The following is a 27,755-nucleotide window of genomic DNA, read 5'->3' on the forward strand; positions in this document are numbered from 1 at the left end:
CAGGGATGCAACAAGCCTGGAGGAAAAACGAGGAAAAGTGGAAAAATTACAATTAATATGAGAAAATAATTTTTTACTCTGGTTACAAGGTAGGAAATAAAGTCATGCTTTTCAGCAATGTCATTGTCATCCTTGGCAAGATAACAATGAATAGCAGGTATCTCAGCATCCACCTTTCACAACAGATGATGGTCACAATGACCTGCTCAGATTAGAGTGTGGCCAGAAAGCTCACCCTGTAGAAGTCAATGAGTGAATCCTGCCATGCACATTAGTTGGGTGTGAACCATCATTCGGCTGACAACCACATTGGCTGGCTCTTCCATACACAAGAGTACTTACTTGGCTGAGTGCTCATGTGTTCTCTATGAGAGGTTTGGAAATCGGGCACAACGGATGTTTAACTTCCCTGACAATTATTTGTCTGGGGCCCCAATACACATTAGACTGTTGGCTGAATACATCAATATTGGCATGAATGGAGGGCTTATAGTTAAGGGTGCTTTACACGCTTCAACATCGCTACCAATATATCGTCGGGGTCACGTCGTTAGTGACGCACATGCGGCACCGGTAGCGATATTGCAGCGTGTGACACCAAGGAGTGACGATCAACGATCGCAAAATGTTTCAAAAACGGTGATCGTTGACACGTTGTTCCTTTCCTTAATATTGCTGCTGCCACAGGTACGATGTTGTTTGTCGTTCCTGCGGCATCACACATTGCTATGTGTGACACCGCAGGAACGACAAACATCTCCTTACCTGTGGTCACCATCAATGCGGAAGGAAGAAGGTGGGAGGGAAGTTTCGTCCCGCTCATCTCCGCCCCTCCGCTTCTATTGGCCGGCCGCTTAGTGACGCCGCAGTGACGTCGTTATGAAGCCGAATGCACCTCCCCCTTGAGGGAGGGATTGTTCGGCGGTAACAGCGACGTCGCTGACAAGGTATGTTCATGTGACGCTGCCGTAGCGATAATGTTCGCTATGGCAGCGAGCACCAAATGTCGCACGAACAACGGGGGCGGGTGCTATCGCGTTCAACATTGCTAGCGATATCGCAGTGTGTAAAGTACCCTTTAGTCTATTGCATCATATACTATTGTATAATATACCCCCCAACCTAGCACTACACAAAGAATAATTCACTGTTAAAGATTTGCTCAAAGGGTTCCTTTAAAAATAATATATTATTGTTACACATCTAATTATAAAAACTGAGTTAGGAGCCTCCGTCATACGTTTCTCCAATTTGGCCTGAAACAAAGCACAGCATGATGCCCCTTTTTTCAGTAGAATTATGGTATCCATTAAAAACTTCCAGAAACAAACACACAAGAGGCACATAGGACAGAGGATATTACCTAGGCATTTTAACCTATTAAGGTCTGTCTTAATAGGTGCATTCCATGATTAAGACCTTAATAGGTTGAAAGGCGTAGGAATTATCCTCTCTCCTATGTGCCTCTTGTGTGTTTGTTTCTGGAAGTTTTTAATGGATATAATAAAGTTTTTTATTTTTTAAACACTTTCCATTCTCCTTGAGACGCTGGATCCCTCTGTTTGAAAGTGAATAATGAAGGGTGTCCATCTGGTGCCATTTGTATCTATCATAGAATGGACACATTTTTTGCATGAATTCCAATTTTTCTGCACCTACAGCAAAATAGAAGTAAGGAGCGCTGAACAATAGTGTGAACTGAGCCTAAATCAATTACATTCAATTCTGAATATTCTTAATTTTGAGTCTGGGAGAAAACAAACCTACCTTTAAAGGAATGAGTTTTCTAGACACTATATTTGGAAGGGATTCTAACATGCCTATGGGATTGCCTAGAAATCTGATTTCATGCAAGGTCTCGTAGTGGGAACCTGGTGCAAAAGGTCAGTGCTGGGCTTTGTCTGTATCAGAAAGGATTTATTCCAGTGAGAAACCCTAGCTAATAGCATAGATTGTTTTCTGTAATATTCTTCTGCGTTGGAAACACTGGTCAGCACTTCCATAGCTACACATTGTTATCTTGAAGGCTGGCAGTGATTTAAGTTAATAAGACAACTGCAATAAATATCTGCTTTTAATGATGGAGAAACTAATACAAGAAATGTCATAAAAATGTCTACATGTGGAAGAATGCATCTATAGGATAGCATGGGGTCCTTAAAGCACTGAACACATTTCACAATTTCTCCCATTAGCATCATTATGAGGCAAGGAGAGACACTTGGGATGCGCAGAGACTCCTAGCACACTTCCTATCACTGCGTCGTAAACCATTTCATGTATGGTGGGTTTAATGGTTAAAGTAGTTCAGAGAAAATACACGATAGTTTACCAATGTTAACAGATCAGATTCCACTTTTATTTTTCAGTGCAAACTAGAACATGTCTCATCAAATGTACCGGTGTAATCAGAGGAATATTTTCTATACCACTTTATACAGGGTACAATTATAATTTTATATACCATATTTTTAGTTTTGTAAGATGCACTGGATTATAAGACGCACCCCAAAATTAGAGGAGGAAAAAATGAAAAAATAATTTTTAATGTTAAAATGAGAGTCTGTCTTGTAATCCTAGTGCATCTTAATCCTAATGCTCACCAGAGGGTAGCGGGGTGGTGGAGTGGCTCAGGAAGGTCACAGGAGGCAGGTGCTATGGGCTCAGAGAAGAGGGTGTTGTGGCTCAGGAGGGTTGGGGATACTGCGGGCTCGGAGGTGTTGCAGCGGCGGGCGCCACTGATCTGCTGACAGTCTGCGGGGGTGACACTGCAGGGAAGCAGGAGGGTCACAGGACGGAGGGTCACAGGACAAGGTGTCTCAGTGGTGGGTGCCATTGATCTGACTGCGGGCTCACTTGAATCACCCGCAGTTCATGACATGGACTTTAAGAAAATGGTAGCGGAGGCAGCGCGTGCACAGATAGGACTCCGCGGCCATTTTCTTGAAGTCAATTTCGTCAATCTGCGCACATGCTGCCTTTGCGGCCATTTTCTTGATGTCCATTGCGTCAACCGCAGGCAATCAATGGAGCCCGCAGTCAGCTCGATGCACCCACTGCAGAGACACCACATCCTGTGACCCTCCTGAGTCGCTCCATTGCAGTAACACCCCCGCAGCCCACCAGTAGATCAATGGTACCCACTGCCGCAATACCCCCACAGCCCACCCGCAGATCAATGGTGCCTGGTGTGACACCCTCGAGCCCATCCTTTGACCCTACCTCCTATGACCCCACTCCACCACCGCCGCCCCGGTAAGCCATATTCTTTTTGTAAGATGCAACCCCATTTTACCCTCAATTTTGGGTGAAAAAAGTGTGTCTTACAATCCTTGAAAATATGGTAAATTTTAATTTACTATTACTTAAAGAGGTTGTACAACACCTTAAAATTCCTTCTGGAAAGCAGTAAATCAATCAATTGGCTATGCGGTCACATGTTCATGTGTGACACAACTTATAGCAATTATGTTAAATATTAAAGGTGACTACATTTCTTGTTGTGACTGAAAGGGTTATTATCCCAGTATGTAGTAGGTGTATTAATATTTACAAATATATCCAATTGGAAATATAGGATATAGCTATGTCCTCATAGTCCTCATATGTCTTATGTCCTATTACCTCATGTGCAGGGCATTGCAGGACCTTAGGTATCCACTCATATAGTCACAATTAGTTATTTAGTTAGCTACTTGTGGTTATAGGTCTTAGGTATCTATGGTTACATCCAATCATATAGTGAGAGTTAGTTGCTCATGGTTGTAACCATGGACACTTAAGGTCCTGCAAAACCCTGCACATGACATAAGCGACATAGTGAATCAGGAGAACATAGGGAATATGCTATTTACATAGGGAATATGAAAGTAATAAAACATATTTTATTACTTTCATATTACACACTATAACAACACAGGGATGAGTAGGAAGGGATTTGCAGCTCACACAGGCTCCTGCTTGGAGGTCAGAACGCTTTTTTGACCTGACAGGTTCCCTTTAACCCACACATAACATAACACTGCAATGAAGCATGCAATTTTCGTCGAACTCAAGAAATTTCAATCTACCAAGGGTTAACAAGAAAACCAACTTGGAGAAAAAGAAAATGTAACTGGTATGAATACTGTAATTTTCCCAAAAATCTTGTGAGAAAGGTGGCTTATATAATCTTCTTAGTATCAAATCATTAATTCACAGATTGTTAAGAAACGGCTCTGAATGTTAGCTGCAATTGTAAAATTACTGAAGTGGAATAGATAGAAACATGCACAAAACATCGCTGTATTTGATGTGAACAACCATTTTCCATGAGATCAGAATTCAGAACATTTTCCTGATATATTTATTGAGGTGAATCATATACAGCACTCTGGTAGAGGATGATGAGGTGACAGAGTAGGGTTCCAGTCCGTAATTGTTAGTAGTAGTGAAATTTGCCACCCAGATGGATGCTTTGCAGAATATGTGGATTTATTGGCAACAAGGAACAAACAGCTACTTGACGTTTCGGCCAATTATAGACCTTCATCAGAAATTTGCTAAATCAGGAAGAGCACTCTTCCTGATAATAACAATGACACCATACTCCAGAGCAGTCTATGCCTCCCCACACAGTAAGCACAGTCTGACTTCCCTCCACTGACAATTTGTGAGTGGTATACATTCACAGTAAATCAAAGCAATATTGCAAATTTATGAAGAAGGTATATAACTGACCGAAACATAAATTAGCTGTTTGTTATAAACTGTTCCTGGTTGTCACTAAATCCACATCTTTTCCAAAGCATCCATTGGAGTGCTGAATGCTACTGTTACTGATATATTTATTGAGGCCTAACTGCTTTTTGGTTTGCAATACAAGTACAATTTTGCTGCCCCTCATCCCCTCTTGCAAAATCTTGTTTATCTGATTCCTTCTTTAGGGACAGATATGTTTTCAGTCCCTAGCACAGTTAGTCTTAGAGTCACCAAACAGTACAAAAAAATCTGTCTAAGGCCCCTTTCAGACGTCCGTGTTTCAGGTACGTGTGACATCCGTTTTTAACACAGATGCCACACCTACCCATGTTACTCTATGGGGTTACTCACACGGCCATGTTTTCACGGCACAGAGATATGTCCACTTTTTCTCTGGCAGCACGGGTGTCACACGGATCGGACACTCATGTGATCCGTGTGACATCAGTGTGACACGTACCGGAGAAAACACGGGTCTTTGAAATAAAAAGATTTTCTATATTCACCTGTATCCAGCGGTGCTGTCTTCGGCTCTGCTGCCTCCTGCTTCTGACCCCCGCTCATTATATTCATTGATAATTTACTACACTGAGGACCTGGAAGCAGGAGCATTGCGGGGATAGCATTGGGTACAGCACCGCCAAGGACAGCATCACGGGGACAGCGCCAGGGACAGCATCGCTGCATTGCCGGTGACAGGTGAGTATTCAGCAAGCAGCGAGTGTATGTGTAGTGACGTCCAGGAGGTCATCAGAGTTCCCAATGAACTCTGATGACTAAAGGGCACTTTACACGCTGCAATATCGCTATCGATATCGCTAGCGAGCATACCTGCCCCCGTTGGTTGTGAGTCACAGGCAAATCGCTACCCGTGGCGCACAACATCGCTTACACCCGTCACACGGACTTACCTGCCAAGCGACATTGCTGTGACCGGCGAACCGCCTCCTTTCTAAGGGGGCGGTTCGTTCGGTGTCACAGCGGTGTCACTAAGCGGCCGCCCAATAGCAGAGGAGGGGCGGAGAAGAGCGGCCGGAACACGCCGCCCACCTCCTTCCTTCCTCATTGCTGGTGGACGCAGGTAAGGAGATGTTCGTCATTCCTGCGCTGTCACACATAGCGATGTGTGATGCCGCAGGAACGACGAACAACCAGCGGCATGCACCACCAACAATATTATGAAAAAAGGAGCGACGTGTCGACGATCAACGATTTTTGACGTTTTTGCGATTGTTGATCGTTGCTCCTAGCTGCCACACGCTGCGATGTCGCTAACGATGCCGGATGTGCATCACAAACACTGTGACCCCGACGATATATCGTTAGCGATGTCGCAACGTGTAAAGCACCCTTGAGTTTCCTAATTCTCACCCAGAAAAATGGGCACTTGTCATCCATGTGGAGTACGTGTGCTATCCACTTTTATACAGTAGTAGCTATTAAGCATATACAGGACCATTTACAGCTTCCTATGTTACAGAATTTCAATATATCCGTAATGCACCTATAGACTTGAATGGGTGAATCTCACCTGATTTTGGAGTAAAATTGCAGCATGTTGCGGATGTTTTCACACACAAATTCTGTCAGTGAAAAAATCTGTAATCTTCACTGCCTCATTGAATAACATTGGTCCGAGTGTTGTCCGTTTTTCCTATTTCTAAAATCTCATTCACACACTACTTATTTTTTCCTTGCAGATTTGAACCTTTTAACTCTGCATCATATCAATTCTATTAGTGTTTTTGGAGCATTTTTCACCCATTCAAATGAATGGAAAAAGTAAATGTATATCAAAACCGCATGCAAAAATATAGCAAAAAATGTGTGTATTTTTTTACAGTATATCCACACTCTGGTTCTTGCAGCAGAAAAATCTGTTGCGAATACTAAATATGTGCACATATCCTTAGGCACTTTATAGATGTTGTTATTGGTGAACATTGACAGTAATCTCAGCTCTTGGTATAAGAGGTTATGAACATCTTCAGCCATGAGAGACATGAGTTCAGCTAATAAAATTAATTTGTGAAAAGCTTTCATCATGCGTATTTCATTTTTACAGGCCCAGCACTTAAACGTTAAGAAATCCCTTATTTTACAAAGAAGAGGAGCCACCGTGACCTAATGTTCAGTTGTAAAAACTATATTTAATTTAAGAAAATGTTTTTAATGGGTGCCTATAATGTTTTGGTTAAGGGATATTATAAACATCAAAACGTGTAACTTATTAGGTGGCACCTTCTTTATTTTTTCCTTAGCCTATCTGATCTGTATTCCTTACTCAGAATGAAGAGGAAATCCAGCTGCTTTTGCGCTCTTTTTTTACATCCATGAGACTATAGCCTGCTTTACACGTTGCAATTTCGCATACAATATTGTATGCGATTTGCAACGCCCCCATCGTATGTGTGGCACGTTCAATTTGTTGAACGTGCCGCACAAACGATTAACCCCCGTCACACGTACTTACCTTCCATACAACCTCGATGTGGGCGGCGAACGTCCACTTCCTGGAGTGGGAGGGACGTTCGGCGTCACATCGACGTCACACAGCAGCCGGCCAATAGAAGCGGAGGGGCGGAGCTAAGCGGGACGTAAACATCCCGCCCACCTCTTTCCTTCCGCATTGTGGGCCGGGAGCCGCAGGACGTAGGTAAAGCCTGCTTTACATACTTCAATGTATCTTACAATGTGTCGGCGGGGTCACGTCGTAAGTGACACACATCCGGCATCGTAAGTTACATTGCAGTGTGTGACAGGTACGTGCGATTGCAATTGAACGTTAAAACGTTCATCGCATACACATCGTACCTTTCTGTAGAATTCCACGTCAGATTGTTCATCGTACCCAGGGTAGCACACATTGCAGTGTGTGACACTCCGGGAACGATGAACAGATCTTACCTACGTCCTGCGGCTCCCGGCCCACAATGCGGAAGGAAGGAGGTGGGCGGGATGTTTACATCCTGCTCAGCTCCGCCCCTCCGCTTCTATTGGCCGGCTGCTGCGTGACGTCGATGTGACGCCGAACGTCCCTCCGACTCCAGGAAGTGGACGTTCGCCGCCCACATCGAGGTCGTATGGAAGGTATGTATGTGTGACGGGGGTTAATCGTTTGTGCGGCACGTTTAACAAATTGAACGTGCCACACATACGATGGGGGCGTTGCAAATCGCATACGATATCGTATGCGAAATTGCAACGTGTAAAGCAGGCTTTAGATTTGTTTATCGTTCCCGGGGTGTCACACACTGCGATGTGTGCTTCCCCGGGTACGATGAACAATCTGACGTGCAATTCTAGAGAAAGGTACGATGTGTATGCGATGAACGTTTTAACGTTCAATCGCAATCGCACGTACCTGTCACACACTGCAATGTAACTTACGATGCCGGATGTGCGTCACTTACGACGTGACCCCACCGACACATTGTAAGATACATTGCAGCGTGTAAAGCATGCTTAAGGTGTGAGTGGGACAGGGGAACAGAAGATACATTTATCAGATTGAAGCAGCAAGGAAGATAAAGTCCAATAGAGGTAACGTGTCAAAAGACACAATAAAGCATGAAAAAAAAAATCTCTAAATTAGTTTGTGACTAGATATAGATATAGCTGCATTGTGCACAACAAGAAGCTTTCTTTTGAGGCCAAATACCACTGTGGACATGCTCATTTTTCTGCATTCTGAATTCAGAGCTTCTTCTCTGTGTTTTCAGTGATCTGTAGGGATCTCAGCACCCAGATCCTTACTGATCTACAGAATTCTTTAATAGAACCTGTCAACATGATTTTGCAACTTAAACTGAAGTCATGGCCATAATAATGTTGTTATACAGATTAAAGCAATATATGAAGAAGCATATTTATCACACAAAATGCGCGTCATTGGTGGGGGTCTCTTCTCCGAGGGCACTGCTGGCATTTTACCTGCACTCAGTAACTTTTCTGACAGTGGTATGTTCATTTGATTTTGTACTTGTTCACTGTTGACTGTTTATATTCTGAGGCCATAGTGCCAATACTTTTGTCTTATTATGTATGTCATCATTGTAAATCTGTATGTATATTGAACATATCCAACTGTCCGGTGTGCTGTGTTTTAGTCACCAACAGTGGTGCTGTCTTACTTTTTATCTTACCTTCATCAGTTGGATATATTAAAATGTTTTTGATATTTTGCAACAGTTGTCCACTGTTTCTCCTTTTCTCTTATGAGATTAATACAATGTTTAGTGAAGAAATTCGCTATGTGGTTTTTCTTTAATCCGTATTTGTAGTTTTCGGTTAATAAGATTTAAGTGCACAGGGGCTGGACTGTGCAATGAGTGTTCTACTACTGCACTGGCCCCTGTGCCTGCCTCTGTATTGGAATGACAGGTCACTGCATGTGTAGATTGAGATCTTGGCTCAATTACATGACTAAAAGGCATAAGTGAGCCAAGATCTCAACCTGCGTATGTGCAGCCATGGCACCATTTTATTAGAGATCACCTAGAAATCAATCTACGCATGCCTCGTGCACGGTAAGGTTGGTGCTGGCGCAAAATTCAAACAGGAGGCAGGCCACTAAAGGTACTTTCACACTTGCGTTCAGAGGAGTCCGTCACTATGGAGAATAGCACAGTCCGTTAACGCACTGCGCTATTCTCCATAGACTTGTATGGACGATGCACTGTAACGCAAGTGTCAGCGTTGCATCCGCTGGACGACGCAGCGTCATTATTTTGACGCTGCGCCGGGTGGGAGGAACGCAGCATGTAACTTTTTTTGAGCAGCGCAATCCGTAGGATTTCACTGCGCGTGCTCTCTCTGGCTCCCTGCACCCGTAACTAAGGTATATATCGGGTAACCAAGCAAAGTGCTTGGCCGATATTTACCCTCGCTACGTGTGCAGGGAGCCCGACACTTCCCCGCATGGCTCCGCCTCCTCCCGCACTCCACTCCGCATGTATGTACACACACACACACACATACATACATATACATACACACACGCACACTCACCTGTCCTCAGCGCCATGGCCCACTCGGCTCCACCCACTCCTCACTCCACCCCCGCACACATTCTCGGCGGCCAAACGATCAGCTGAGCGCCCAGCCGCCGGCATGTGAGAGTGATCAGCTGATCGACCAGACGCCGGCATGTGAGAGCGCTCAGCTGAGTGCCCGGCAACCGGCTATTGAGAGCGATCAGCTGATCGTTCACAATAGTCTCCTGCCGGTAAAACTGTAAAGAAGAAAAAAAAAAAATAATAAAAAAAAAAGCTTTCTGTTGTTTTGTACGATCCGTAGCATCCGTTGTGCCATTATATGCAACACATCTATTGCATCTGTTACACAAGCCGTCCAACGCAAGTGTGAAAGTAGCCTTACAAAGAAGTGACCACTCATTCAAACACCAGAGGGAGGCGGAGGAGAAAAAACAGAAGACCCAGTGTAAAGTCCGGCCCCTGTGCACCTAAATCTTAATATCCCAAAACTCCAAAGCGGATTAAAGAAGAACCTCAAAGTGGAGTTCTTCACCAAATATATTGATTTAATCTATATAACTTTGCCATTACTTTAAGTTGCCAAATTGTGCTCATTGGTCTCTGTTAAGGGTTTAAAAAATATAATAATAATAATAATTTCAAATGATAGGTAAACTTTAAACTTGTTAAATGTAGGGAATAGTTTATATAAAACACAAACATTACCCATTTAATCCCCTAAGTGCCTGCGTCACTGCCTTGTTGGTCCATGCAAGCCTCTTTTTATATCTCTGCAGGGCTCACGTGTATCTACTCAGCTAAATCCTGACCACCAATGATGCTGGTAAGTAGAGGACTGAAACCAGTTATTGGCTGCACTGGTCACATTGGTGATAACTGTAGGGAAGTAATGAAAAGGTTGCTGGTATCACTGGAGTGGTGGCGCTGAAACGTCGAGGGTTTAAATGGTGACTATTATTTTTAATTTTAATTACAGAAATGATTTCTTATCTGAGACAACTCTTTTAAACTTTACATTTTCACTGAAAGCTATTTATTGAGTGAATTAAATAGTAGAAGGTTGAATAATTGTACTGATCAAAAAAGTCTGTAAAAGTATACTTTCTGATTAAAATTGGCCAATCTGTGCTGCTCAAAGGAATAAAATCCAAGAATGTTTCACTCATTTCTATCTCACTGTGTGCTGATTTGTGACCAGATGACATTAAGTCTGATGGCAATTGTAAGAACAAGAACAATCCTTTTCTGCTGATTGATTTTATGGCTTAAAAAAAGCTCTCTTTTTCTCTTTAACAGTCGTCGGATGTTCTGAAGAAAAGCTTGATTATAAGTTTAGTTTTCACAGGATGGTGCATTAAGAATTCCCAAAATGTAGACACAAATGTATCAGAAGTAAGTTAAATAATTCATCTGATAGAACGTCAGAAATGGAAACGTAATGCGCCCATAGAGTGTAAAAGGTGCAGAGGAAACTGTAATGTTAAAATGCCAATCCAAAAGTGGAAAAGACAGTTTACATGCGGCCATTGTAATGAAAAACATATTATCTTACATATTTTTCATGTTTAATTTATGTACTTTCAATGTAGATTGGTCCAATCTAAACCTTAAAGCCAGCTTTACACCTTACAATTAGGTATGCGATGTCGTATGCGATGTGACACGCCCAGGTTGCATACGGGATCTTATGAGATTGCACGTACGTCGTTCATGTGCTTTCACACGTGCGTTAGTAGTCTATGTTAAATTGATCAATTTTATGTGCGATCCTTTAGATCAAGTGTTCCGTGACGTATGCATTGGGCACCTTTTTTTTTTTTTTTTTTATTTATTGACTTGCCAAGCGTGTGTAATGTGTAGGGATGCGTTTTTACTATGTCATCTGCCATTCAGCTCTGCTACATGGCCGCTGACAGCAGACACAGACAGCCATGTAGCAGAGCTGAATGGCAGATGACAGCAGACATAGACAGAGCCGCACGATCAGAATGAACTCGGGTGAACCTCACCCGACTTCATTGTCATGCTGTGGCTCTGTCTGTGTCGCGTCCTGATTAGCGGTCACCTGTGAAGGACTCACCGGTGACCGCTAAACTCCTGAGTAAGTGAATTGAGCTGCCCTCTCTCATATACTCACCGATCCCCGATCCCGGGCTCTGCACGGCATTCACACTGCTCCGGCGGCTTTTACTGTTTTGAAAAAGCCGGCCGCCCATTAAACAATCTCGTATTCCCTGCTTTCCCCGCCCACCGGCACCTATGATTGGTTACAGTGAGACACGCCCCCACGCTGAGTGACAGGTGTCACACTGCACCCAATCACAGCAGCCGGTGTGCGTGTCTATACTGTGCAGTGAAATAAATAACTAAATAATTAAAAAAAACGGCATGCGGGCCCCCCCAATTTTAAAACCAGCCAGATAAAGCCATACGGCTGAAGGCTGGTATTCTCAGGATGAGGAGCTCCACGTTATGGGGAGCCCCCCAGCCTAACAATATCAGCCAACAGCCGCCCAGAATTGCCGCATACATTAGATGCGACAGTTCTGGGACTGTACCCGGCTCTTCCCGATTTGCCCTGGTGCGTTGGCAAATCGGGGTCATAAGGAGTTATTGGCAGCCCATAGCTACCAATAAGTCCTAGATTAATCATGTCAGGCGTCTATGAGACACCCTCCATGATTAATCTGTAAATTACAGTAAATAAACACACACACACCCGAAAAAAACCCTTTATTAGAAATAAAAAACACAAACATATACCCTGGTTCACCACTTTAATCAGCCCCAAAAAGCCCTCCATGCCCGGCGTACTCCAGGATGATGCAGCGTCGCTTCCAGCGCTGCTGCATGGAGGTGACCGGAGCTGCAGCAGACACAGCCGCTCCGGTCACCTCCCCACAGCAGCTGAAGACAGCCGCGCGATCGGCTGAGCTGTCACTGAGGTTACCCGCTGTCACTGGATCCAGCGGTGGATGCAGCGGTGGCCGCGGGTAACCTCAGTGACAGCTCAGCTGATCGCGCTACTCACCGCTGCTCCTCTCACCTCCACGCAGCAACTGAGGTGAGTAGCGCGATCAGCTGAGCTGTCACTGAGGTTACCCGCGGCCACCGCTGCATCCAGTGACAGCGGGTAACCTCAGTGACAGCTCAGCTGATCGCGCGGCTGTCTTCATTTGCTGTGTGGAGGTGACCGGAGCGGCTGTGTCTGCTGCAGCTCCGGTCACCTCCATGCAGCAGCGCTGGATGCGACGCTGGACCATCCTGGAGTACGCCGGACATGGAGGGCTTTTTGGGGCTGATTAAAGTGGTTAACCAGGGTATATGTTTGTGTTTTTTATTTCTAATAAAGGATTTTTCGGGCGTGTGTGTGTTTATTTACTGTAATTTAGAGATTAATCATGGAAGGTGTCTCATAGACGCCTGACATGATTAATCTAGGACTTATTGGCAGCTATGGGCTGGCAATAACTCCTTATTACCCCGATTTGCCAACGCACCAGGGCAAATCGGGAAGAGCCGGGTACAGTCCCAGAACTGTCGCATCTAATGTATGCGGCAATTCTGGGCGGCTGTTGGCTGATATTGTTAGGCTGGGGGGCTCCCCATAACGTGGAGCTCCCCATCCTGAGAATACCAGCCTTCAGCCGTATGGCTTTATCTGGCTGGTTTTAAAATTGAGAGGACCGCACGCCGTTTTTTTTAATTATTTAATTATTTATTTCACTGCACAGTATAGACACGCCCACTGGCTGCTGTGATTGGGTGCAGTGTGACACCTGTCACTCAGCGTGGGGGCGTGTCTCACTGTAACCAATCATAGGCGCCGGTGGGCGGGGAAAGCAGGGAATACGAGATTGTTTAATGGGCGGCCGGCTTTTTCAAAACAGTAAAAGCCGCCGGAGCAGTGTGAATGCAGTGCAGAGCCGGGCCGGGGATCGGAGATCGGTGAGTATGAGAGAGGGGGTAAGAGGGATAGACTGACATGGACAGAGAGAGAGGGACAGAGATAGTGACGGACTGACAGAGATTAGTGCATGACAGACATTGTGAGGCGCTTCAGAACTCAGCTTTTCAGCTGCGCTCTGAAGCGGACCTTTTTTAAGCTGCGGTGCAGAGCGCACACCTGCGCACATAGCCTCAGACATCAAAATCGTATGAGGGATGTCACACGTTACAATTCACTAGGTTCATACAACAAAACGTCCAATGTATGAGGAATAAACGACGTGTATGCGATCACCGTATTTTCGTTCAATCTTGATTGCATGTAGGTGTCACACGCAAATACGTCACGAACGATGCAGGATGTGCGTCACTTACAACTTGACCCCGACGACGGATTGAAAGATTTATTGAAGCGTGTAAAGCAGGCATAACAGATATCATTGTAAATCCTGCAGCCAGCAATAGTGGAAGTGTAAAAACTTACATTAAACTGTTTAAATAATGAATCGCTATGCAGTAAGTTCCTATATCATAACTGACTTGACAGTCTGTATCAGAAAGTTACAAAAAATAACAAGGGCATTAACTTTAAGGTATATATGTACATCTGTCATATCAGACAGCAAATTAAATATACAGTAGAAATATAGAAAAAAAGTCCATACCACTACATGCTAATTATGCCGACTCTATGGTATCCTTACACCTAAGTCCAAAGGTCTACACATTGCTTCTGGCTTCTTGTTCATGACAGTGCAGCACAGGAGAATCCTGCCCATATTGCCTTAGGCTAGCACTGCTGTAAACCATGTTGTGGTGCTGATTAGCTAAGAGCATAGACGGCTATTCACGCTATGTACATAGATCATTCTGAATGCAGGCTCTCCATTGTATCCGGGCAGTGAATCTCAGTTTAAAGGTCTGTTTAATAGAGTATGGACTTTGTACACTTTTTGTGCTTTGCAAGGAGTTAACATGATTATGTTATCATTAAAGGGATGCTAAAGCAGTTCTCCCTAATAAAAATCTTGTAACTTCCCATATCTAATCTTCACAGATCCCTGTGTACACTGAATAACAAACACTATTCCTCTGCAGTTATGGCGTTAATCTTTAGACTAATAGCGTTGTAAAGCTGCCTAGTCACTGCATTGAAAGCCCAGCTACCAGAAGAAAATGAACTTTATTCTTCCCTATAGCCTCTGCCCTTCAGTCATTGGGGTGAGGTTGAGGTGGCTTCAGTCACTGCTCTGAACATAGTGAGTGGCAACTGTAACCACAGAAAAATTCACAGCAAAACCTGCCCAGGCCACAGAAACAAATGCACTCACAGGATGCAGCAAAACCCCTTAATAAAGATGGAGGCAACAGGTGCAAAACACTGATGAAGCAACCACTCATACACTGCCACTCCATGGAGGGGGTGATTGCTTAGTATTAAAATTGCAATTGAGGACCCTTGACGTGGGTTGTGAGCATTCGTATTTTGGCCAAAATATCAACTATTATATATATATATTTTTTGCACTTATATCTTTATACTGGATGCAGCCAGGCCCATTAATGTAGGCCTTGTAAACGAGGGTCTCCGTTCCTGTGTGGTGCACTTATATAGTGCTGGGCAGCCCACCAAGTCTAATAGTATGGGTGTCATCAATTGGCTGTAAGCCAGACACTGTGCATCTACATGTGTGAATGGCGGCCTATACAAGCCATTTGTGTGCAATTTTAATACTAAGCAATCACCCCCTCCATGGAGTGGCAGTGTATGAGTGGTTGCTCCATCAGTGTTTTGCACCTGTTGCCTCCATCTTCATTAACCTTTGTCAGGCTGCATAATTTTGCCAAAATTTCTCGACCCCTTATCTCGGAAGGGGGTGGAGATATTTTATTGAAATTTGGCCAATATATTCTGGACCAAAACTGCTGAGATGTCACGAAATTTCAGCCCTTTACGGCTTTTCGAAAAAAAAATGATTGCAATTTAAAAAGGGAATAGTTACAATTGTACCTATTCAGCCGGACGAAGGCTAAGGGGTTTTGCTGCATCCTGTGAGTGCATTTGTTTTTGTGGCCTGGGCAGGTAAACACTGTTGCCCTTTCTTCCTGTGAATTTTTCAGAATTTTTGGAGGAAAATGTAATCCTCTTTTTGTGCTTTAGCTTTTAAATCAACTGTAACCACACTCCGGCATTGACTGACAGTAAGCTCTGTACTGATGCACTACAAAACTGACTGTCAGTCAGTGCCAGAGTGTAGTTATAGACACTGCTTACTGAAGGCTGAGTGGTGACTGAAGCCACGCCTCAATGACTGTAAGCTGGAGGCTGACAGGAAGAATAAAGTTCATTTCCTCCTGGTAGCTGGGCTTATATGGCGGCAGCCAGGCAACTTTAGAATGCTAATAACCTAAAGATTAACTCAATATCTGCAGGTCAAATGCATTGACAGGTTCCCTTTAACAACTGTGAACCTAGTGTTAGGTTTTAAGAAGCACTAGATTTCAATTTACTCCTCAGAATTCAGAAATATAGGGATTTGTTCAGATCTAAACTAAAGAACTCTTAAACATAATGCAAGTTATGATGCTTCAAGGTTTATTCTCAAAATAACAATATCTTTAGCAACAATATCGCACCTCATCCCTAACATCACCGCAGTCCTCATCCCAGCCCTAACCCATCTCTTCAACCTATCACTAACAAGTGATGTATTCCCCTCATGCTTTAAACATGCCTCCATTACACCCATCCTCAAAAAGCCCTCCCTTGACCCATCCTCTGTGTCAAACTATCGCACCATATCCCTTCTCCCCTATGCCTCAAAACTACTGGAACAGCATGTCCATCTTGAATTGTCCTCATACCTCTCCTCCTGCTCCCTCTTTGACCTGCTACAATCTGGCTTCTGACCTCAACACTCTACTGAAACTGCCCTAACCAAAGTCACAAATGATCTACTAACCACCAAAGCCAAGTGACACTACTTTGTCCTCCTCCTCCTGGACCTATCCTCTGCCTTCGAAACAGTAGACTATTCCCTCCTACTACAGATTCTCTCATCTCTGGGCATCACAGACTTGGCCCTATCTTGGATCTCCTCATACCTAACCGACCAAACTTTCAGCGTCTCCCATTCTCACACCACTTCCTCATCTCGCCCCCTATCTGTCGGTGTCCCCCAAGGCTCAGTTCTTGGACCCCTGCTGTTCTCCATCTACACCTTCGGCCTGGGACAGTTCATAGAGTTCCACGGCTTTCAGTATCATCTCTATGCTGATGATACGCAGATCTACCTCTCTGGACCTGACATTACCTCTCTACTAACCAAAATCCCACAATGTCTATCTGCTATTTCATCCTTCTTCTCTGCGCAATTCCTAAAGCTTAACATGGACAAAACAGAATTCATTGTCTTTCCTCCTCCTCACTCATCCGCTCCAAGAAGCCTTTCCATCAAACTTGATGGTTGCTCGCTCTCCCCAGTCTCACAAGCTCGTTGCCTTGAAGTAACCCTCGACTCTGCTCTATCCTTCAAGCCACACATCCAAGCCCTCTTCACCTCATCCAGACTACAACTCAAAAATATCTCCCGGATCCGTGCTTTCCTTAACCAAGAATCAGCAAAAACATTAGTGCATGCCCTCATCATCTCCCGCCTCGATTACTGCAAACTCCTGCTCTCTGGTCTCCCTTCCAACACTCTTGTACCCCTCCAATCTATCCTAAACTCTGCGGCCCGCTTAATCCACCTCTCCCTTCACTATTCCCCAACCTCGCCACTCTGCCAATCCCTTCACTGGCTTCCCATCGCCCAACGACTCCAGTTCAAAACATTAACCATGACATACAAAGCCATCCACAACCTGTCTCCTCCTTACATCTGTGACCTAGTCTCCCGGTACCTACCCGCACGCAACCTCAGATCCTCACAAGATCTCCTTCTCTACTCCTCTCTTATCTCCTCTTCCCACAATCGCGTACAAGATTTCTCCCTGGAACGCTCTACCACAGCATATCAGACTCTCCCCTACCGTGGAAAGCTTGAAGAGGAAACTCACGACCCACCTCTTCCAACAAGCCTACAACCTACAATAACCCTCAGTCCAGTACACCACTGCGCAACCAGCTCTGTCCTCACCTATTGTACCATCACCCATTCCCTGTAGACTGTGAGCCTTCGCGGGCAGGGTCCTCTCTCCTCCTATACCAGTCTGTTTTGTACTGTTAATGATTGTTGTATGTATACCCTCTTTCACTGTAAAGTGCCATGGAATAAATGGCGCTATAAAAATAAATAATAATAATAAATAATTATAATAATAATCTTTCACAAAGCTTAGTAACTGCATATGTATCATTAATATACAAACGATGGCTGACACTAAAATTCTTTCTTGTCCCTTTGTGTCTTTTTTCATCTGTATCTGCCATTTCTGTGAATTCTGCTTCATTTAGCTGGATGGTGTTATGGCTCACCTCATTTAGGTCTCTTGAAGGTTTTACATGTTCCACTTATTTGTAGCTCTCTTTAGTTTTACTCTCTTTTATTTGAATGTGTTTTAGCTTTCTTACTCTGGGTTTTTGTACCTTCTTGAACACCTTCCTTTTAGCATATTAGCAATGTGTTGCGGCCTCCTCTCTGGTCTTTCAAGAAGTATGAGAAACCCCTCAATGGCCTTTTAGAGAGTCAGGTCCGAGTTGGTGTTTTGAGTTGTTCAACTAGTCTTTCTAGTCTGTACAGGGACCAGTTGTGTGCAGGTGTGGCATTCTCCTTGTAGTGTCTTTCCTTTTTTGGTTACTCCTGTGTGAGAGTGTTTACTTTCATAACATACAGTCCTACTGTTATATACAAAAAGGAAATATCCCAGCAACACTTACTTCTCCTCAGTGCTGCAGGCCCCTCCCTCTCCTGTGTGCTCCGTTCAAGCCCCACATCTCCTACTTATCATCAAGCTAATCTAGGTGCAAAACAGGGCATATTTAAACATATGTTATATCAGCACAAATGAGTAAATATATGTGTACATTGTTATAAGACCACATTATGATTTTTGGAATAACCCTATAACTCCACATGTAGGGGGTTAAAAGGTATGACATTTTAGAAAGATCTGCAGACTTCATCTTAGATGAGCTACTATCAACGTGAAGGCTCATATCATCTGAAGGTTAAAAATTTTAATTTACTGATTTTATATGTCGAGACATAACTTTTGGTGTCTGACTTAAATATAAAGAAAACATTTAGAAAAACTACATTTATACATGCTTTTGAAAAAATGAAAACAAACAGGGAACTTAGGATCCTGCTTTTCCAAATAGGTTATTATATTAATTTCTATCACTTATTCAATGGTAGAATTGGACAGGCCACACTGTGATACTTTATACAGTATTTATAATTTTTATCATTTTTCATCTAACGTGGTCAATAATTATTGGCAAAAGTAGATACAGATTGATTCATGGTTCTAGAACTCATGGACCTGACATTATGAGACTGATATTTCTATCAATGCCTAATTAGTACATATGCTATAGAATTTAGTAACATTTATTAAAATTAATAACCACACGGAGTAATAAAATGTCTAAATTATCCCATCAAGGAGAATATATATTCTTTCAAATGATATGCTAATATATTATTCAGTTTTTATTCCTTACAGTAAGTAGTAAAGCAACTTTGCTGCTTTCCTTGGCTTACAACATGAAAAATGGTATGGTAATGCCATAATACAACTTAATAGGATTGCTCATTAAACAAAATGAGTCAAGTTTAAAACATTAAACTTACTGGAGTAAATTCACAAACCATCAATTGGTTTCATATTTTAGGTTCGACATTAATAATATTATAGTTAAATGGATGATTTGACTTCATGGAACTTTAGTCTGAAAACGCATATCTGAAAATCTGCCTTGTATTAGGTTGTTCTAACGGACAAAAGAAAATGTTTTTACTACAAAAGGAGGAATGAGAATCAAGCCTTATCTGTCAAACTAATAGGCAGAGAGATGCCAAATAAAATGGTAGAGTATTCTGGCCATACTTATGCGGGCGTCACACGAGACGATCTATCATGCGATGCATCGTCAGGGTCACGGTTTTCGTGACGCACATCCGGCATCGTTCACGACGTCGTCTCGTGTGACACCTCCGAGCGACGTAGAATCGCTCACAAATCGTGAGTCGTGTACACGCCGCTTATTTTTTATAAATTGTTTATTTGTCATGGCGCCGGTTGTTCATCGTACCCGGGGTAGCCAAAATCTCACCGTGTGACACCCCGGGAACGATGAACACAGCTTACCTGCGTCCCGCGACTCCCGCCGGCTATGCGGAAGGAAGGAGGTGGGCAGGATGTTTACGTTCCGCTCATCTCCGCCCCTCCGCTTCTATTGGCCGGCGGCTGTGTGATGTCGCTGTGACGTCGAACGTCCCTCCCCCTTCAGGAAGAGGATGTTCGCTGCCCACAGCGAGGTCGCTCAGCAAGTAAGTATGTGTGACAGCGGTTTATCGACTTTGTGTGACATGGGCAGCGATTTGCCCGTGACGCACAAACGACGGGGGCGGGTACGATCGCTCGTGCGATCGCGCGATAGATCGTACTGTGTGAAGCCTGCATTAGTACTGCAGAAATGACAACTAATCAAGAATCAAATAATCTCAGAGTATCAATTATTTAAAATACTGCAAAGAAACCCCCCCCACACACTAAAACAGTATATTTTTATTCAGCGTTATTTAAACCATTTTAATAGTATAAAAACATCAATAGAACCAGGCAACAAATATACTCAAAAGCACAATTGACAAACAACCAGTAAGAGCATAATAATGGTAATCAGTCACCAGGATTTTGCTATGCAATCTGGAAGCACCATGATATAGGAGCACAGATCCTGATTACAGGGATATGTCACTTATTAGGCTGTATTTGCTGTTTGAATACAATCAGTGTTTTATCAGCAGGAGATTATCACTAGAGCACAAGCTTCCTCATGAGTCCTGGTCCAACCACTCCCACATCACTGATTAGCAGCTTTCTGTCAATATACAATGTATAGAGAAAGCTGCCAAACAGTGGTTTGGGGGGGATTTACACAGAGCTTAACATTCAGAGCTATGCTAAATTTGCAACCAAAGAAAATTCACAACTGCTGAACCCAGTAAACTAAGTGATACATCACTGAAATCAGGGTCTCTGTCCTTTACCATGTTGCTTGCATATAACATAGCAAAAAACCTGCTGTCAGATTCCTTTAAGACAAATAATAAAGGACATCAATAAGTATAAACAGATAGATGTTACCAGGTACGAGGGTTCAGTAAACAAGGCATCCCAATATATTAGACAGAAATCTAATCAAATATCAAATAAGTTGAGATCCTTTTCTTTACTGGACCCCTTTACCTAGTCACATCTACTTCAATATATCTATTGATGCCCCTATTATTATTTTCAAATATGCTCATACTGCTTTACTGTCAGCGTTTCTTTTCATTATATAATTTCCTTGCCAGATTCTATTGTGCCTTTTATACTATAAAAATGGTTTCAATATTGATGAAATAAAGATATTGTACTCCAGGAAAATCAAAGTGGTTGTAAATTTCAATAAATAAAATGCTTATATTTTAGCACTCGCTGTACTCTAACAAAGTATAAAAGAATAACAAATACTTAACTTAGCTTTGATCATCTACTGTCCAAAAAAGGAGGGACTATCGTCTTCATAATCTTACAACACAATAATTGGGTCTTATGATGATCCGACTTGTCCATATACTACTCTGTTAGAGCATACTGACATCGTAGTTGGGAGTGCCCCAATTTGGATCGCCATTTATAAGCCAAAATTATAACAGCAACTTACACTTTGGCAAACTCAAGTCATCTATATAATACATTCATCTAAATGGTCATCATTTAATACTACATCAGCAGACACAAAGTAGATATCTTTCATTTACTGCATAACAAAGAGTAAAGTAGGTTTCTAATATACAGTCATGGCCGACAACTGTTACTTGCCATAGGTGAGTTTGAACGAGTATCGCATGTTTGAAACATAGTTGTTTACCGACAATTTTGGAAAGATGCCAATAAGTTGGTCTGGCCAATTTTTGGATTATGTGTGAAATTATGTGTAATTTGCATTATTATTCTCAGTTTTTTCTTGCGTTCTTCCAATACACAGAAAGGAAATAAACATGTATATAAGAAAACATATGTAATTTCAATAATTTTCAGGGAGAAACACTTCATTTACTGCAACATTTTCATCGTTGCCAACACTTTAGGCAATAACTGTGACCAATAGAATGCATGAGTCCATTGGTAACTTACTGGATGTCTTGCAGTAGTTATAAAATTGCCATCAAACATAATCAGAACCGAAAATTGGATTCCTCCATAATATTAGCTCATGCTGCAAAGCCCTAAATATCCATGAGCTGAGCCATAGTGTTAAGCAGCTGAGTCAACTGTTTAATAACACGAATACTCAACTCTCAGCTCCAGATATGACTAAAGGGGGCTAGCGAGCGTACCCGCCCCTGTCGTTTGTGCGTCAAGGGCAAATCGCTGCCCGTGGCACACAATATCGTTAGGAGCCGTCACAGACTTACCTGCCTAGCGACGTCACTGTGGCCAGCGAACCGCCTCCTTTCTAAGGGGGCGGTTCGTGCGGCGTCACAGTGGCGTCACTAAACGGCCGCCCAATAGAAGCGGAGGGGCGGAGATGAGCGACCGTAACATCCTGCCCTCCTCCTTCATTCCTCATTGCCGGCGGCCGCAGGTAAGCTGTAGTTCGTCGTTCCCGAGGTGTCACACATAGCGATGTGTGCAGCCTTGGGAAGGATAATAAATGATTTTTTAAAAATGAACGACGTGTCAACAATGGACGATTTGGTGAGTATTTTCCATCGTTAACGGCCAATCGTTGGTGTCACATGCAACGACGTCGCTAACTATGCAGGATGCGCGTCACGGAATCCGTGACCCCGGCGATATATCGTTAGATACGTCATTGCGTGTAACGGGACCTTTACAAAGGAAGATTTTATGGCAACTGCAACTGAGAGCAAGACATCAAGACACTAAGTAAGTAACCTACTTTAGCACTGAAATCAAGGTCTTCTTTAGTCTACCCGTAGCTAAAACAGCTTAATCCTGGTTGCACATTGACCTTAAGTTTAATTTATATAAAATCTGAAAAATAATTTCTCAATTTTATTATAATTATTTTTTTGAGTAAGATTTTTTTTTGTTGCGAGTTAAAACTAGAATATTAAAGGGGTTGTCCGATCTAAATCCACAAGTCTGCAGTCACTCTATTTGTCTCTCTGTGACTGCAAACTTGTGAATACTCACATAGCGCACACTGTGCACTGTAAGGTTCTCCGTTGTCAGAGCCGGGAATGGCCGTCATGTGGCCGTGAGTGTGCGATATGTATACTCCCGACCAGAATCTGACTACGTGGGTGCGACCTCTCTCAATGCAAGTATATTCAAGTGAGGTTACACCCACCAAGTCGGATTCTGGCTGTGAGGCTGTATATCACATACTGACGACCAAGTGACCACAGTTCATGTCTCTGACACGGGAGAATCCTTCCAGTGCACAGTGTAAGGACTTACAAGTCTGCAGTCACATAGTGACACAGAGTGACTGACCGCAGACTTTCATTTCAAACCTTACAATCTTTTTAATCCTCATACTGTGCTTTCTTCTTGGACTCCCCACAAAGCCTGAAAAAACTTATACTTCCAGCCAGAACCTTACTAGATGGGTTCTGTCTCACTGAATTCCCTTGCATTGAGTGAGACTGTGCCCCTCTAGTCAGATTCTATCCGGGAGACTACATATCACACACTCGCGGCTACGTGACCGTTGTTCCTGGCTTTGACACCATAGAATTCTCACAGTGCACAGTGTGCACTATGTGAAGACTAAAAAGTCTACAGTCACATAGAGGGACACATAGACTAACTGCAGACTTGTCATTTTAGACTAGACAACCCCTTTAAAATGTATATAAATGTTAATTGTTTTGTATTGAAACCATGAAGAGAAAAATCTACCAAAAAAAGCAGGCTACAAAAATTAGCCACTGTGTAATGACTCTCCAATCTGCATGTATACACACATACAGTGGGTACGGAAAGTATTCAGACCCCTTTAAATGTTTCACTCTTTGTTTCATTGCAGCCATTTGGTAAATTCAAAAAAGTACATTTTTTTCTCTGTAATGTACACTCTGCAGCCCATCTTGACAGAAAAAAAATTTTTAAACAAGAAAAACTGAAATATCACATGGTTATAAGTATTAGGACCCTTTGCTCAGACACTCATATTTAAGTCACATGCTGTCCATTTCCTTGTGATCCTCCTTGAGATGGTTCTACTCCTTCATTGGAGTTCAGCTGTGTTTAATTAAACCGATAGGACTTGTTTTAGAAAGGCACACACTTGACTATATAACACCTCACAGCTCACAGTGAATGTCAGACCAAATGAGAATCATGAGGTCAAAGGAACTGACCAAGGAGCTCGGAGACAGAATTATGGCAAGGCACAGATCTGGCCAAGGTTACAAAAGAATTTTTGCAGTACTCAAGGTTCCTAAGAGCACACTGGCCTCCATAATCCTTAAATGGAAAACGTTAAGGACCACCAGAACTCTTCCTAGACCTGACTATCCTGCAAAACTGAGCAATCATCTGAGAAGAGCTTTGGTGAGAGAGGTAAAGAAGAACCCAAAAATGACTGTGGCTGAGCTCCAGAGATGCAGTGGAGATATGGGAGAAAGTTCCACAAAGTTAACTATCACTGCAGCCATCCACCAGTCAAAGCCTTTATGGCAGAGTGGCCCGATGGAAGCCTGTCCTCAGTGCAAGACATATGAAAGCCCACATAGAGTTTGCAAAAAAACACATAAAGGACTTCCAGACTATAATAAATAAGATTTTCTGGTCTGATGAGATGAAGATAGAACTTTTTGGTGATAATGCTAAGCAGTATGTGTGGAGAAAACCAGGCACGGCTCATCACCTGCCAAATACAATCCCAATAGTGAAAAATGGTGGTGGCAGCATCATGCTATGGGGGTATTTTTCAGCTGCAGGGACAGGACAACTGGTTGCAATTGAAGGAAAGATGAATGCGACCAAGTACAGAGATATCCTGGAAGAAAACCTCTTCCAGAGTGCTCTGGACCTCAGACTTAGCTGAAGGTTCCCCTTCCAAGAAGACAATGACCCTAAGCACACAGCTAAAATAAAAAAGGAGTGGCTTCAGAACAACTCTGTGACCATTCTTGACTGGCAAGCCAGAGCCCTGACCTAAACCCAATTGAGCATCTCTGGAGAGACCTGAAAATGGCTGTCCACCAATGTTCACCACCCAACCTGACGGAACTGGAGAGGATATGCAGGGAAGAATGGCAGAGGATCCCCAAATCCAGGTGTGAAAAACTTGTTGCATCATTGCCAAGAAGACTCATGGCTGTACTAGCTCAAAAGGGTGCTTCTACTGAATACTGAGAAAAGGAGCTGAAAACTTATGACTATGTGATATTTCAGTTTTTCTTTAAAACATTAGCAAACAGTTCTACATTTCTGTTTTTTTCTTCAACATGGGTGCAGAGTGTACATTCATGAGAAAAAGAAACAATTAACTTTTTTGAATTTACCAAATGGCTGCAATGAAACAAAGAGTGAAAAATTTAAAGGGGTCTGAATACTTTCCGTACCCACTGTATATAATGTGTGGAGTCAGCAGCGGTGACCACAATATTTGGATGCACCATTTATCTCGGAGTTATACAATGGCATATAACATAGTTGCTTGAAGTCAGAGAGAACACAGAATTTAAAGCAGGGACACAAATCAATATTGATGTGGAAAAACATGAAGGTAAGTGATACAGTCAGGTAAATGTGAGTTGTCATCTTCCACTTTGAAATCAACAGCAAACATTTCGATGAAATGTGGAATATAAATGACAAAGTCCATATTGTTAGGACACTAAGAAAACCTAAAAAAGAATTTAAGTGGTTGATATCCATCTACAACACAGCCCATGGCACCTGTTTAGGTTTTGTTTCTGTAAGTGATAAGTTATATGGTAACAAGAGTGTCCTTGCACTTTCTCCAAATTAAGGTATAGTCAGATATTCCCTAATTGCAGTATTTGTGATATGCATTTTACGCAGTGTATTTGGTGAGTAAACTATGCAACATTGTACATTATCAACAAAATGAATGCGATTTCTTTAATCTGAGTCACACGCTACTTTTTATTTCTTAGTATATGTGGATACCTGCTGCATTTGCCAAGACACAGCATGTTATTACTTTAAGCATAAAAAAGGAGCATATTGTAAGCAGTATTTTTCCTGCCAACACTCTGGTTTTTGGTGTCATTTCACCAAGTCTGAACATAGCCTTAGATGGATTGAGATGGTATACAAACTAACAATTTCTATTCTACATGCGTAAATTTGCAGGGTTAATGCCTAACTTTTGTATGATTGAGCATTCCATAGATCTCTTAATATAACATACTCTGATAGGTAACAAGTCCTATAACCCCTTCATGACATGACTTACTGGTATGTCACATGTCAGCTCCCTGACTTTGATATAGGATTGTACGCCAAGTCTACCTCCCCCCCCAACTAATGCTGATTTTATCAGTCATCATGTACGATTAACAGTCGAGAATGGAGGAAAGCTCTGCCTGCGGCTGTTAACCTGTTGAATTCAACTGTCAATTTTTGACAGAGACATTTAACAAACATTGGTAGGGAAGGGAGTAATTACACACTCCCATCGGTGCGCCTGTGACGTGATCGCAAGATGCTGATGGGGTTTCATGATAGCTGGGGTCTACTGAAGACCCCCGTGCCTGTCTCTATGATGCTTCCAAGAAAGCCAGCCCAAGGCTGGCATTAATTATAGATTGTGATATTAGCTATTCTTATCAGTGCTTAAGAACACAGCAACATTGAGATATGACAGTTATAGGTGAGCCATTCACTTCACTTCACATGTATGGGATTGGCATTCCTGGAATCAGGATGCACCAAAGGATTTAGGGGTATCATTATCATAGCTGTGCCAGATGGAGAGGAGCCCCAAACGAGATCTCCCTTTTCAATTTGCCCCATAATTTGATAGATGGAATATGGCAGGGATATTTGGGATGCAAGATGTTCGCTTGTAGAAATAACCCTGAAATACGAAAACTGGAACTTCTGCTGAAGGTGTGATCTCACCTCAAAAAACTCATGCTGAAGTCACGCAAGGGGGACCTCGAACCAAGGAGATATAGGAAGTCTGACCCCCTCCTCAGGGATTTAGTAGTAGTTATCAGCTGCTGTTGCTTAAACTGGGATGGGCCGCCTTAGAACATCAGGGCCGCAAGAATCTGCAGAACATCGCACCCAGCCAGTTCCATCATTAAGCCCTGGTAACCAGACGCTATAAGTCTTTGCTTATAACCTGATTGTATATTATCACCTGTATTGCAACTGAATCTATATATTGTACATTTCTTATAAGTCTAGTGCCTCTCTTAAAGTGAATTAAATATCTAAATTAATCCTAGCAGTCTTTTATCTCGACAAGCAAACTCAGTATGTCCATCTCCTGGTCATCCTTATCTACCACAGGGCATGTTTCTGGCCCAATATACTCTCGTACGGACTGAGTGTATATTAAATGAAGGAACTGGTGGCATTGATCAGGTAACCAGAAGCGGATCACCTGTTCGGAGTAATCAATTCTGGCTATTTTTCAGGGGCTTTGGAGAGAGCTGTGGCAAGCACCGGACTCAACCTATTCCCTAGCCCCTCTAACAGTTCTGGGTCACTCAGCTAGCCAATTCGTGGATTGGTGCCCATCTAACTTGCTCAGTTGATGAGGAGGTGTAGCTATCAAGGGTATTTAGCCTGAAAAGGGGTGTCTGTGGAACCCCAGGAATAGGGGTACATCAAAATGACTTTTTAAAAATATGGTGCAACTCCACATTAGTTGCCACACCACTTTGTGAAAAG

General features: G+C 42.8%; 1 protein-coding gene across 8 annotated transcripts in view; it reads right to left on the reverse strand.

The window, feature by feature from the left end:
- Positions 1–27,755, reverse strand: part of MAGI2 (membrane associated guanylate kinase, WW and PDZ domain containing 2) — a 1,367,587-nt gene that overhangs the window by 1,007,825 nt on the left and 332,007 nt on the right. The gene's annotated exons all lie outside the window — the stretch shown is intronic.

The sequence above is a fragment of the Anomaloglossus baeobatrachus genome, chromosome 4 (genome assembly GCF_048569485.1).
Source record: "Anomaloglossus baeobatrachus isolate aAnoBae1 chromosome 4, aAnoBae1.hap1, whole genome shotgun sequence".
NCBI classification, from domain to species: domain Eukaryota; kingdom Metazoa; phylum Chordata; class Amphibia; order Anura; family Aromobatidae; genus Anomaloglossus; species Anomaloglossus baeobatrachus.